This window comes from Rhea americana, unplaced genomic scaffold (assembly GCF_003343005.1).
Source record: "Rhea americana isolate MKP2758 unplaced genomic scaffold, rheAme1 scaffold_86, whole genome shotgun sequence".
Taxonomy (NCBI): Eukaryota; Metazoa; Chordata; class Aves; order Rheiformes; family Rheidae; genus Rhea; species Rhea americana.
The window spans coordinates 1,402,127-1,417,233 of NW_028187044.1; positions in this window are offsets into that span (position 1 = coordinate 1,402,127).

The window sequence follows — 15,107 nt, forward strand, 5'->3', positions numbered from 1 at the left end:
CGCCCCGCCCACAACGGCCCTCGGCGCCGCGGCGCCATTTTGCGGGCGACGCTCGGCGCCGCGCCGGCGCGGCCTCCGCGAGGTGAGGGCCGAGCGACAGCGCGGTACGACGCGCGAGGGGTCGGGGCCTCCGGCGGGAGGGTGCGTGGGGTGGCCGGGCCGGCAGAAGTCGTGCCTCGCGGGGCAACGTGCATCTCTGTGAGCTGCACCATACCTGCGCTGCCGGCTCCGCACCAACCACACGGGCAAACTTGGAGGATCGCGAGGAGTGCTTCTGGGGCCYGGTGAGCCCTCTCAAGGGCAAGCGCTTTCCGGGCCCGTGACCAGCTGGCATGTGTTGGTTTGCTCCAACTGTAGATCAGGAATTTCTGAAAAACCCATGCATTGGCACCAGCTATCTGCTTTTTGGTGCAAGATGAGAGCGTATGGCACTGGGCAATGTCATGCTCAGATGTCATGAAGGGAACAGGGCAGAACTGGTGCAGTGCTCACATGGGACATCCGGCGGTTCACCTGGAATAAGCAATAGTGTCACTAAAGGCAGTCTGTATCAAAATGTCTCACAACAGAAGAACTACCTGGCAAGAAGGAAAATAAGGAAAAACAGTGACATTCACCCTTGAGATTCTGTGGGGGTTATCAAGAAAATTGGCAGTAAAGTGGACACCCTTGTGGCTGCACAGTATTAGGCATCCTGAGGACATAAAGATTATCCCATCCTTGKAGATGGCATGCTGCACCTTCCTAGCATTAATTATCTGCAGACCTATAAAGATAACAGCACAAAAAAAAATTGCCCTTGACATTAGTGACAGAGGACACCATTAAACTAACAGGTACACTATGGAGTCCTTTGATGATCCCTGCCCAACAGTTTTTTCATTAAAAATAGGATATAAAAGTGGACTGGCCAGATGAATAACTAAATTGACCATGGAAGGAAAACAGCAATGTAAAGATCTAAAATACAAGTTGTTTATACAAGTTGCACGGCTTACACAGCTGTTGTACAGGAATGACTGGGAGTTTCATAAAGGASATACAAAATTTTCAAGGACATTTATACTTTCTATCCAAAATTAGTGTATAAAGTGACAAAATGATTGGAACTGTGTTTAAGCCATTTTTATTTCAGAGAATTATTATCCCAGATTATGTTCTAACATACAAGACAATACAATTCACAATTTTCCTCCTGCTGCCAGTGTCTTTATTTATATGTTCTAAGGCAACTTTTCCCTTGAATATCTTCAAATTACAAATACCTGAATTTCCTATGACAATTCAGAACATGACAGATTTGTTATTTACCTACTCTTCAACAAGATACACTGTACATATAACCAAGGTCAATTGTCTGTACTGCCACTGAAACTGGTATTTCAGGTAAATATTGACACTATCCCATAAATATCAACATACTTGATAATTTTCTAGGTGAAGATGTGAATAATGGGAAAACTGGACTTGCCTTAAAAGGAAGGGGAAGTGGAAGAGAGCTATCATTCATTTTGTGCAAAGGATATGCTACAAAAATGACTTTATCAGGGTCAGCTAGGCAGAAATGACAAGTAAAAACCTTAAAAAGGAGCACAATGGTTTTTAATGATAGCTTTGTAGCATAATGATCACCTAGCTTTTCATGAGGCYTGTTGATTATTATAATTAATGATTGATCATTCTAATTTAGCTAATTTGAATAAAAATTCTTTCTTCTGGAAAGGAAATCTTAGTCCTCAAATCAAAGTCTTTATCATCTTAGCCGTTTTCTTAGCAGTTGTGTATCTTCAAGAAATTGATAAATACTGCAGAGTGAAGATGTGAATAATTTTTTGTGTTAATGTTTCTTGTGATACAATATTTAGATTGCCCAGGAAGCTGCACACAAGGCATTGTGGGACAGGCCAAGACACAGAGCTACAAGGGAAGGCAGCTGCCATGCTGGTGAGGGGAACCTGTCATTACTGCAAAATGAATCACAGAATCACAGGTTGGTTGAGGTTGGAAGGGGCCTCTCGAGATCATCTAGTCCAGCCCCCCTGCTCAAGCAGGGTCAGCTAGAACACATTAGACAGGATCACGTCCAGATGGGTTTTGGGTATCTCCAGAGAAGGAGACTCCACAACCTCTCTGGGCAAACTGTTCCAGGGCTCTGTCGCTCTCACAGGAAAAAAGTTTTTCTTTGTGTTCAGGTGGAACTGCCTGTGTTTCAGTTTGGGCTCGTTGCTTCTTGGCCTGTCACTGGGTACCACTGAAAAGAGTCAGGCCCAGTCCTCTTTACACCCTCCCTTAAGGTATTTGTAGACATTGATAAGATCCCCTCTCAATCTCCTCCAGGCTGAACAGGCCCAGCTCTTGCAGCCTTTCTTCRTAAGAAATGCTCCAGTCCCTTAATCATCTTTGTAGCCCTTTACTGGACTCCCTCCAGTAGCTCCATGTCTCTCTTGTACTGGGGAGCCCAGAACTGGACACAAGACTCCAGATGTGGCCTCACTAGGGCTGAGTAGAGGGGYAGGATYACCTCCCYYGACCTGCTGGCAACACCCTTCCCAATGCACCCCAGGATACCACTGGCTCTCCTGGCCACAAGGGCACATTGCTGGCTCATGGTCAACTTGTCATCCACCAGCACTCCCAGGTCCTTCTCTGCAGAGCTGCTCTCCAGMAGGTCAGCCCCTGGCCTGTACTGGTGCATGGGGTTATTCCTCCCYAGGTGCAGGACCCTGCACTTGCCCTTGTTGAACTTCATGAGGTTCCTYTCCACCCAGCTCTCGATCCTGTCCAGGTCCCTCTGAATGGCAGCATTCTTCTGGTGTCACAGCCACTCCTCCCAGTTTTGTATCATCAGCAAACTTGCTGAGGAGGCACTCTGTCCCCTCATCCATGTCATTGATGAAGAAGTTGAACAAGACTGGACCCAGTACTGACCTCTGAGGGACACCACTAGCTACAGGCCTCCAGCTAGACTGTGGTGTTGATCACAACTCTGAGCTCTGTTATTCTTCCATGAAATGCATGCTGAACAGGTTACATGCAGCTAGCCATATGCTAGTTGAGCCTTCTGGCAAGASGTGAAATATTGTTAGATGCTACAGCTACTAATTGAGTTTTAACCTCATTATGAACAGACAGAAGCCATCTTTAGAGCAATCATGTTATGCTAAGTGAACATAAACTCAATTAAAAATTACAGTGAGGACAAGCAGACCTCCCATCTACTCAGAGGGAAACACACATGTCAAATCTGAGTTTGAATACCATTGCACTGAACAGGGTAAATATGCTTGAACAGGCATTAAGGTCTTACAGTATGTTTTGAGTGCATGTTTTGTTCCCTGAAGCCTTTATAATTTCAGAACATTTTTGTTTGTCTTTCACCTTTTTTTTCATTCTTCACACAGAAGGTATTTGTGTGCTTGAACAGCAAACTTCTAATTGTTTTAATGTGCTTTGGATCATCTTACAAATTCTCCAATATTGAAATATTGATTTCCCTCACATCTCCGCCACACATCGCTGTTGTAAGAATCAAATTTCAGCACCTACCTACATCTTCTCTTAATTTCTAAGAAACTGCATTACTGCTACTTCTTTTCCTTTATTTGTTTTTTGTCACTTTTCCACCATTCTGGACCTTCTAAGCCTTGGTGACTGATCTGTTTGCTCTCTAGCGAGCCCCTGTGACAGCTGATGAGCTATTTTCTTATAATTTAAGTTTTAATTCTTACGTTTTCCAATTACAATTCTCGGTTTACCTGCMTGTTTATGTATCCACTTAAACCCTTAACTTCCTCTCCCGACCCCTAAAAAGATACATACCTTGTGTTTGCTTCCTGTTAAACTATCACACTTTGAAATTGGCTGGAATAGAAGTCCATCAGTAAAAAGAAAACTTGCAGAAACTGCAACTCACAGCAGACACAGAGCCCAGTGAGCAAGCTTGCTTAGCATTGCTCTCACACCAGCTCAATACTGAGAACACAGGAGACATTGGATAAAATATGTAACCTAGGGTAGCCATGACAGTACCCCTGAAATGGAAGCCAAATGTGTCATTGTCTGACGTGCGGAAGGACACAATTTCTCATCGTGATTTAGTTTGAAATTTATCCTTATTTTCTGTAGCATGTCAGTTTTAAGCTGATATGCTTTCTTATTCATTTCTGTCTCTTTTATATCTTCTCTCAGGCATGTAATTTAACAAAACTAAGATCAGAGCGTTTTTTGAAATACACCACATCACCCGTCTGTTCGCTCAAACAATAAAGGATGCAACTTGATCCATCATTTGTCCTACCATGTAATACTGTGCCACTCCTGTAATGTCTTACCTGTGTCCTTGCTAGTTTTTTGGTACATCAGTTTTCCTTGCTGGATCAGCAACTACTTGCAATCAGCAGCATCATAGTTCCCGTGGTTAATTGCTTCACACAACTCTCTCTATAACACAGCATGACTTCTCAGTAGGCTTGTTTCTTCAAGGGGTAATCTCATAGGAGGTGGTCTGGGCACAGGATTACTTAYAGAAGGACAATCTCATTAATAACTCCCCCTCCTGAGATAGATATATTTATACATTTTTGGCAACTCTTCCTTGTTATTTATAATATAATTCTGCTAGAAACAATGCTTACCAGAAGTTCTCTTTGACTAAGCACAGAGACTCCATTTTACTTTTTTATTTCCCAATGTGTTTATTACGCATTAAGAATACAGTCTAACACAGATGAAAATCTAGAGTTGCACCTCTTCTTAAAATAAAGCAATTTGGAAATGGTAAAACACACTCTCATATTGAACCGAACAATAAAAAACAGTGAATATCTTACAGGAATGTGGACATTAGGCTGGTTTAATATTTAAATTTGAGGCTTAAAATACTTGAATGTTCTAGACCAAACAGCTCCAAAGAATGATTCACTCCCTTGTTTTCAAAGCTAGCTTTTTTGTTTCATGCTGCTTATCGTATGTAGATGTTTCAGATAAGGGCTAAAAAAGCTTCTTTAATACCTCTAAGCAGAGAAGGGGTACTCATTCTGTCAGTTGGGATTTGCACCATTTTTTTGGACCACATTTCTCCCCCTTGTCTGCAGCCCTCCCAGTTGGGATATTTGAAATTAAGATGTGACRAGAGCTTTCCCTGGACAAGGTACCTTAGTTGGGCTATTCATAGCTGCTTTGGCCCCTTCCCCTCCCGGAACTGCAGTGTGTCTTGAGCAGCTCACACAGGACGCTAACCACAAAGTCTCATTTAAAATCAAATGTATTTTAACATGAGCCTTTCGTCTTCCATCCCTGATCCAGTACTCCATACTGTCATCACTTGCCATGTTTTCCCTGTGCAGTGCTCAGTGCTGTGCTTGCTGCTAAGCACCCTGTGCTGTCAGTGCTCCATTTATGTCCATTAGTGTGAAAAGATACTAATTGTAAACATACTTTTCAGCCTGGAGTTCATACCATGTTATCAAATTACATTTAGCAGCAACTGACAACTGCCTCTTGCTACTAGGCACTTTCTCTGGCAGATTCCTAATCTGAACTTCTCTGGTTTTGCTCCACAGCTATTACTTTTATTCTAGCAGACATATCTACATTAAGTGAGAAAAGTTTCTCAATAGCACAAATATAGATCTGTTTTGTACCGATATGCAACTGCTGTAACAGTACTACATTTCTTTGTGATTTTATCATACTCCCTAAAATGACACATGCTTAGATACTGTCGGAACACTTGTTCGAAATAGCACATTTCATACTAATGCTTTAGATTGTGTGTTCAAGTGGATCCCCATATATGGGATCACCCCTTGCTGTTTCTTGCTGTAACAGGTACACAGCCAAGTTCAGCAGACTTTGTTCACTAAGACAAAAGTCAGCAAGTGAAACCGTGACCCTGATGAATCAGTAACAGATTCCCATTTGCTTCACTGATTTCCCCCAGCTGCTTTTATCTTCCTTTTAGGTCAAGTGGTATTGTTTATCAAGCTTTTCTCCCTCCCCTATCTAACATGTGAGGAGGATCTTAATTGCCTCTGACCCCTCCRGAAGATAAGTTTATGTGATGAATTTCACATATTGGTTGTTTTCATTCCATTTGCTTGCATAAAGCCTGGCTTTATTTGCCACAAACATAACAACATCCCTAAATTCCCAGAATAAACTTCCTGTAGTGAAGGAGATGTGGCCTGACAGATGCCTGATGGACACAGAAATTGGTCCGAATTCTGCTCTGCTTCATGTATGCAGTAGATTAAACGCATGTCAGCCACACAGCCTGGGGAGGGGACAGCTTTGGGGGAACTAAGAGCTAACTTCCCTTACCAGTGAGGATGTCACCAAGATGTCAGGCTCTTCATTGAGTTGAAAGTGGAGGATGAAGGACAATGAAACAGGAGCCGCTGTTTCACTGAAAAAGCAAAACATTTTTTTGCTCTGAGGATAAACAAGCACTAGAATAGGGACCTGGAGAGGGTGTGCAGTCTCCACCCTCAGAGGTTTCAAGACTCAGCTGGTCAAAACGCAGCACAGCCTGGCCTGACCTCAGTGCTGACCCTGCTTGGAGCAGCAGTTTGCGCTGGGTGACTGCCAACATTCCTCCAAACCTCAGTGAAGATGCTATGATTCATACAAATTACGCTCCAGAAGTCACAAGAGATCCAAGGTCATTAGGTGCTCAAGATGTTCAAGAGTTAAACTCGTATCAGTAGCTTTATAGAGATGCTGCTGCGTGTATTTGTTTTTAATTATTCTCTATTCTAAAATTTCAGGCTGTATTACTTCAGGGGAAACGGTATCTTAAAAGTACAGAGTGTTTTATTGGAAGACTAAATAGACAGATCTGGAAGACTGCTCCCCAACTGATCCTGGCCAACAGGTTATTTTTAAGTAACTTTATTCTCCAAATGAATTTCTAGATAGAATCATGCTGTAGGAATCCTGGTCAGTCTGGTCATGGATCTGTTAGAGAGAGACATGCTAGGCAGTGGAATTGAGTGAAAATAAGCAAAATGTAGCTTCCTACTGTCTATTTCTTCGAAGAACAAAAACAGCCATTGCTGTAATTATTTCTCTAGTATCTCACTATATTATCATTAAGATATGAGAATAAACWTGTAACAACATTGTATACAAAGCAGCAAGTCAATAAAAAGGTATAGGTTAGGGAAGTACATTATTTTAACTGCCAAATGTGAATTCATGTTAAAATAGGCAAGAGCACTAAACTTAACTAGTCCTAATATTTTATTAGTGAGTATGTAAGTTAGCAGGGGAAATRGCAAGAAGTATTCCCACTTACCATGGAAATAGATCAACACTGGTGCTGCAAAAAAGCCTACCAGCATTTGACATGTTGATAATGCAGTAAGCAGTGTCAACTGCCTTTTCCTTAGCCAGGAAAGGATTGCAAATATTTTTTCTATTTTACCAAAGGATGAGGAGAAAATTGCTAGAAAAATGTTTTCAATATTTGCAGGTATTTCATAAGAAAATCCTAATAAAACAAGAAACATTATTTATTTTTTGATTAGCTTTATTTCAGCTACATCCAAATTGTACTGCATTTTTTCTTAGATTGTCCCTTTAGATGAAAATAAAACGCCTTTTTTTTTTGTCATTGGCAAAAAAAAAAAAAAAAAACACTCTCATCTCTTATTCTATAGCACTGGCTGCATTTTATCCCAGAGTGTCTATTTTGCTTTTTAATGCTATTTATCCTAATTAGGGGATGTGTAATTATCTTGCTATTTCTTTCATTTGGAGGAAAATAAATAAGGCAAGACAGTTCCCGATCAGTTAAAACTTCTAGGGTACCTGAGATTTGTAGCTGTCATTGGGATGAGAGTTTGCTAATGAAGCTTTTGAAGCCCCAGTGGCAGTGTCTGATTGTAATTGCTGAAAGGTGACTCTTGATGAGGTTTATTTGCACTAATCAACACCATGTTGTGCCTCAAAGCTAGAGTTCTCTTAGATGCACTGTCCCTACTGAGTTATTCTGCAATAACTAAACAGCCTTTTCTGTTTACTTTTGTTCTGGCACCAAATCTGKTTTTTTTAATGGAATCCTTTGAAGCTGCTCTCCAAGCCTGTTGTACAGTTAAGACTTCATAATTTCTTTCTAGTGCTTTCCTCTTGCAACCCCCAACCTTTCTCCTCAGTTGCTTGAGCCAAAGGGACCTCTAGTAAGCGTTAATGTAAAACATCCAGGGGCTCAAGGGTGAGGTGTAAATATCAAATCTATTTCAAGCAGAGTAACAATCATTTCTTATTTCCTGACAGTGGCCATCTGAGAACATTATGTTCACAGGGCTGAAAGTAGCTAGACAATATTAGAGAGTGATTCTTACTCACAGCTGAAACAGTTCTATGCTTTCTTTAACGTTTGTTGCCTATATTTTACTGTAAAATTCTTCTCCCATAGAACTGGGAATAGGTTGTGTATCTTAGTTATCAAGGTGAGTTTACTGTTCATATGAATTACAGATCCATTGGCAGCCACCATATATTGAATAGTTTTTAGGAAAAATAAGGTTGATGTTTTAGAAAAAATGCAACAACTCACCCAAAACCTATGCAATCATGTTCTTTTATGCTTGCTTTATCAACTCAGACTAAATTGCTCTAAGTTTGCTCTAAGTTTCTTCCAGACTAAATTGCTCCACAGTTCAAGCCGCCTCATTACAGAAGTTCTCCTGTTTTGCAAACTCTTCATCCATCAGTGCTGCGCTCATTGTATTATATTAGTGCTTATTAACATGAGGCAGTTGTGGTGCAGGAGATACAGAACTGCAGTGGTTTTCAGTTCTCTGGTCTTCTCTTCAGGCCAGCTAACAATGGATGACTTTCTGACATTTATTTCAGTAACATGAAAATACTTCTACTGCAGTTCCATTTTAAAGCATTTTGAGTTGCTTGTGTGTGAAGATCTAGACTGATTAATCATATTATTGCTTTCAGTGTACTACATGAGGAAGAAGAACATTAAGCAAAGGCAGGAGCCACAGTGGGATGAGTTTTGGATCATAACAATGTTAGGTTTGGATTTTTAGTCCTACTCCTATGTCAGTCTAAGCCATTTACAGACCTTGCCTTAAAGAATAGAAGACCTTTCCTGCATAGTACCAGTTCCCTTGGATTTGCACCGTGCCTGTGGAAGGTTGTCACTGAAGTCAATAACGAAAAAAAAAATGTGAAAACTCTGTAAAGGTGCTTGGAAAGTCAGAAATAAATCCTACTTATCATTTCTTACTCAATCCACGTAGCAAACCATGATACTCGCTCATTACCACCCTTGCACACTGTAGCCAGAGAAAGATCTAGCACTGAAGAACAAGGATTGTACATCATTTCGGGGACTGTGATTAGCTCAGGTCTTAAGTAAATAAGTTTGAAGCTGACAGTAGTGTAAAGCCACTAAGTGTAGCTGGCACATGCTGTCACCACTGGCAGTGGAGGCTTAGGGGGAGTGAGCAGGGAGACTGAATTACGAATCCTCCTGTAGACAGAGTGAACTGCTGAGGCCACAGAGCTGAGATCACTGGCTAGACGCTGCGGAGGAGCGGGCACACAAGGCCATCGTACAGAGCACAGAGACAAAGAAAGCACTTCTGYGAACAAGCGATTAACACTTTCTCAAGCATGGGCAAAACACCTGTGGATGTCATCCATGAAGTCTCATTTTGTGCCTCTCACATGTTTTACTTCTGTTAGTAAAAGACACTACCTGTGCCTTGTTAACACTGACTCATCAAGTGACCAGCCTAAGTCCCTTACCTCCTTCTGCCTTGTTCTCTCTCTCAGCCTGCTTTAATTTCCAGTACATGGGGATGACTTGGACATTCATTTTTGTAAATGCTTTAATATACGACCTATTAAATATCATTATGACACTTTGGCTGATAGTTACTGATTGCATCGTGTCTCTGAGCCCTAAAGAAATACCAAGAAAACAGAGAATATCTAGCGGATTCATTCTTTCAAGATGCTGGTCCCTGCGATCCAGCCATTTCTATGCATATCATTCAATAAAGCATTAACTTAACTTTATTAGAGATAAGAATTTAAATTTGGCTTTAACTTCCTTAAGTCATAGTTCTATCATGTCATGACCATATGAGTTTTCAGAACAGCAAAGCCTTATACTATTCATCTAAGTATATAAATGCATTACTTTGGTCACAGACTATGCATCTTTCATGGGTACAGTTTTACACAGGAGCTTTTACTGGATTGTAGCAGAAACCAATCTAGAAGTGATTTATTAACATTTTGAGGTTATCTGAAGGCCACATGAAATCAAGATTTGAAGCAAAAAGAGGTGGATGCTTGTTTAAAGGAAACAGAATTTGATCAGCCTTGAAACTATTGGGGCCAAAAGCCTTCCTAGCAGGCACAGGAGGTTCCTGCTGCCAGATATTAAAAATAACAGCTTTGAAAACGACATGCAGAAGGTGCAAGATCATCTGATTGTTTTCAAATCTCACATGCCAGTGACTGATAAATGATTTAGAGCCTTCAAAAACTTAGGAAGAAATAAGTCAAAAGATTTAAAGCCCAGATGCTGAAGTCAAATGACTTTATGAGGCACTTAGTTTTCATTAAAAAAAAAAAAATAGTCCTCTTGATTGCCTGCAATCAAAATGTTTGAATTTCAGATAGCAAAAAAACCTCTTGATCTGTTACATTTTAAATTTAACCTCCTAGTTTTGGCTGTTATTTTGGTATACGTGGGGTTAGTGGAATGAGGCGCACACAGCCCCAATCAATCAGTAGGTCTTTCTTTCATCACAAATGCTGAAGGAATTGTCATCACCAACATTAAAGTCCAAATGCCATTTAGCTGAGATTTACAAGGTGGAAGAATTAGAAGTCTCCTTTACTCAAAATTGTATGTTCAATCCTTTCTCAGGAAACAATGAATTTTTGTCTTTTTCCTGAAAATGTAAGAGTTTTCATTTTTCATAAAACATAAAATCAAGCATATTTTCATTCCTGACCCATATTTATAGTAGGTCAAGTAATTATGAATGAAAATGCCAATTTGCTTGTATGATTTCTGTTCATGACAGAGATTAACTTAAGAAATCTGTACTCTTGGCATCTTATTAATACTGTTCTGCCATAAAATTCCTCAGGCAACAGGCAAAATAATGACTTAAAACTTGAACAGGCTAATTACCTTACAATGCCGGCATTTTGAAGATGGAGTTAGCTCTGAATTTGAAAATACAATTTGTTAGGACCTTATCCTTTATAGAAAAGGGTGCAAAACATTTACAATTATCTTAATTTATTTCCATGACATTTTGGTTTAGATCCAATCAATTCCTAGTACATTAAGGAAAATCGTGTCATCATTCAATAACAGAATTCAGCTATTCAAAGCAGTTTTCTTAACATTTAATTTTGGAAATGTAAGTCTTCAAATCTTAGCACAGTGAATTTCTTGCCATGGTCAAACACTTTGATTTAYACAGTATCTTTATTGTATCTGGTGTGTCAAGATGATCTGATGAATGAAAGAAATGGACATGTTTAGCACTGCCCATCGACTCCCAGCTTAAAGCACAGTGTTCCTCTGAAAAAGAGTGACGTCCTCATCCATATAAGGACATACAGAAAGGTTTTCTAAATGCATCTCTAAAGCAGATTAGATAAACTACATCTAAATCCTAAGTGGACATGCTTCAAAATTGATTTGGTTTGGCTTCCTTCACTCCCAATGGGAAGTAAACAAAGTTGCATTCTGTTTAGGTATAACCCACATAAATGTCACAGTTGAAGAGAATTAACTTGCCTGAATGTTCCTGTGTAAGCACACGTAATGTGAAAATAGCGAAACAGCTGAATTCAACAGATGAATCTCCTATCTGAGTGGAGCAGCTCCTCAGACTCCTGCAATGGGAGAAGATTTTTATATTCAGTCCTGCAAAGCCAGTGCCTGCAAGAGGAAACACTCTGGGTTCTCTGTACAATTTCTTACCAGCCGAGCTGCTGAAGATTATAAAGCTACTCAGGACTGATTTAACATCGGAACATTTGTTACTCATGAAGATGCACAAGGAGGTGAAAATACCTCACTAGGAACCTGGTTCTTTTTGTATTCCAGATACACAAAACTGAAAAAAAAATTACCGTAACAAGGCAGCCTAGAGAAAATTTGCCATGAATCTGATTGCTAATTAGAAGGTAGCACGTATACCTTATGTCATGTCCACATAAGGTGCTTATCCTTGTTGTTTCCTCATTGAACTCCAAAATGAGCGTGACTTACCTGGATCTGGTCAGAGCTCAGATTTCTGTTTGCAGAAAAATATCCCCTTTTCTGTTTTGTTTTGTTTTGTTYTTCTTCTTATAAACTAAGCCAGACTAAAACAGGCAATCAGGACAGTCTTTCAGAAACAGAAACATTCATCAGACAGGCACTTAAGGTAACTGATACAGGTACTCATTCTTGGACACCAACATGCTGGTGATGACAATCCAGAAATGGGAACACAGAAACAAAACTCAGTTGCCTCCCTGAAGTATACTCTGCCCTCTCTGCAAATCTTGGCAAAGTAAAGGTTGATTTGAGGAAAACAAACAAACAAACACACACCTAACAGGCACTACATTATGATTCTTAGTAAACTTTAAACATGGACTTCAAACAATAACTGCTCTACTGTTTTTTTTGCTCTCCTTCCATTTAGAGAACATCATTTTCATCTGTGCAGAATCCTATTTTGATAATAATTATGGCAAAAGGAGTAATTGCTATAATACCAATAAAAACGTCAAGTAGTTACATAATGAAGAAAAAAATATGTCATTGATCTGAACTTCTCACAAGAATATACCTGAAAACAGGGTAGAAAAAGTATCTGCAGAAAGTTCGTACAAAGCAGTTGCCTCCTTTGCAGTTACAGGAGCTCTCCAAGATGAGCTTTATACAATCCAACATTTACTGCTTGTGGCAGGAAGATATCTATGGATTTTCAGTAACATCTATATAGTCAGTTACCCAYGATGAAAGAAGGCCTTCAATATACTCCATTGCCCTGAAAACTTGAATAGCAAAGCGGTGCACTTACATATTCCAAAAAAAAATAATGTTTGCTTTACATTAGAAAATTAAGGGTTTATGTTTTTTGTTAGGCAAATTAGCTATGGAAAATGTTTTCAGTGAAACTCATTTGGTCTGGAGAAGAACTGGTCTATAAAATGCTGATGAATGTGAACTCTGGTTGTAAGATAGCCAGCAATCAAAATGAGACTCATTGTAGAGATACTGCAATTTTTTTTTTTTTTTTTTTTTTTGGGCACAGGTTCCCCCATTCTCTGTTTGGTGGATATACAGCTGATTGTTACTATATAGTAACAATCTCTGCTCTAGTAGTTTGTGATGGCTCCTTTAAGCTCCTATAATACATGTATCAACTGCCAGTATACACAACACAGCATGTTTGTTACCCCTGCATATCCATTAACATCGCAGTACTACACCAAAATATCGTCAAGAGGACTGGGGTCGTACTAGAGCTTCCTTTAACTGTGCACCGAGTGTCACCTATCAGAACCATCTAATATAACCCCAGCTGACAGCTCAGTTAACCAGAAATTGATGGTATTGCTGTAATGGAGTTATCAGTGACAGATACCTCCTATATTGCTTCCAGGTCACACTCACTTAAGCAATGATAAATGAGCATGAAACACTGTTAGCACAAAACAAGACCATAAATACTCAAGTTTTAGTTAAGGAAACTTCAGACAGCTGCAGCATCTTGTAATTTCCAACATTTTATGTATGTTTTTGCTCTTGTCAAAAATGTGCTGCGTAATAGTGAAAGGAAACTTTAGATAGATTTTAATTTTCATTTTAATTTATTCATTTATTTAAAACAGCCATCTATCCAGAGCAAATATTGCATCACCTATGCTGGATTACACAGAAATACATTGCTAAACCTTAAGAATTTATAGCAGCTTGGTATCCCCAAGGTCCGATATCCGCTCATCCATTGCTCCTTCGCAGAAAGTTGCTTAGGCTTCAGGATGGAGGGGAGCTGGAAACTGCTTGGAACGTGAACATCACCTGTTGTGAACCTTGCTTGTCAGGGACTCCTGCATCTGAGAACTGACAGCTGGGACACCTGTGGTCTGCAATTCAGACAGAAGAAAAACAAAGGCCACGGGGAAAGAGACCTTGCAGCTGTACTTCCTCAACAAACCTCCTCCTCCATGCTTCCTACCGTTGCAGTCTTTGTTATCAGGCCCTGTTTTGCCTGCCACTGCAGACTGAACTTCTATGAACACCACACAGACAATTSTGCCTGTCCCAGAACTTCCTTCAGTAAATATATTGCATGTGTTCGCATGTTCTTTAAGTTACCTAATGCACTTCAACTCTGGGTATAGCACTTACTCTAGAAGATAAATAGGGTCATAAATAGAGCAGAATAAAGGGAGCAACTGTAGGAAGGTGCAATCACTGAGTGGACCTCTTACTAATAAAGGAGCAGCACCAAGGAATTTTCACTGGAACTACCTTGAGGCTGTTTTTTATTATGCTGATTTGTGTAATATTTGCATATGCAAAAAATCTCAATTCATGTCCTCAGCCAGTTTGGACAAGTTAAAAACAAAAAACAAAAAAAAAAATCCAATTGCTCAAGGTAATGGAGAACTTGCATTTTAAGCTGTTGCTTTGGTTCACCAACCCCCACATAAGCAAACACTATTATTTTTTGGTATTATAATTAGTTGGGATGCTCTGCTTTAAGATAGCACATAACTGACTCATATCTCTGATCCTCTGGGATAGTAAAACTGCTGGCTGCTTACAGACTGCAAGTGCATTTTCTTTCCTAGTTCTGCAACAGCACTTCTCAAAAAAATATGCCTTTCTTCCATTCTTTTTTCCTTCTTTCAAAGTAGAGAGGAAAACTGCACATTTGGCAATGCTGAGACTATAAACAGTAATTTCCTTAGCCAAACATAACTTTCACTTCTTACTCTACAAGTCGGAAGATCTAGACGAAAACCGTTAGTACATTTTGCTGGAACAACACAAAATGCTAAAATCTCCAGAAGGAAATCTAAGTTTTTTTTACAGTCACTGCTGT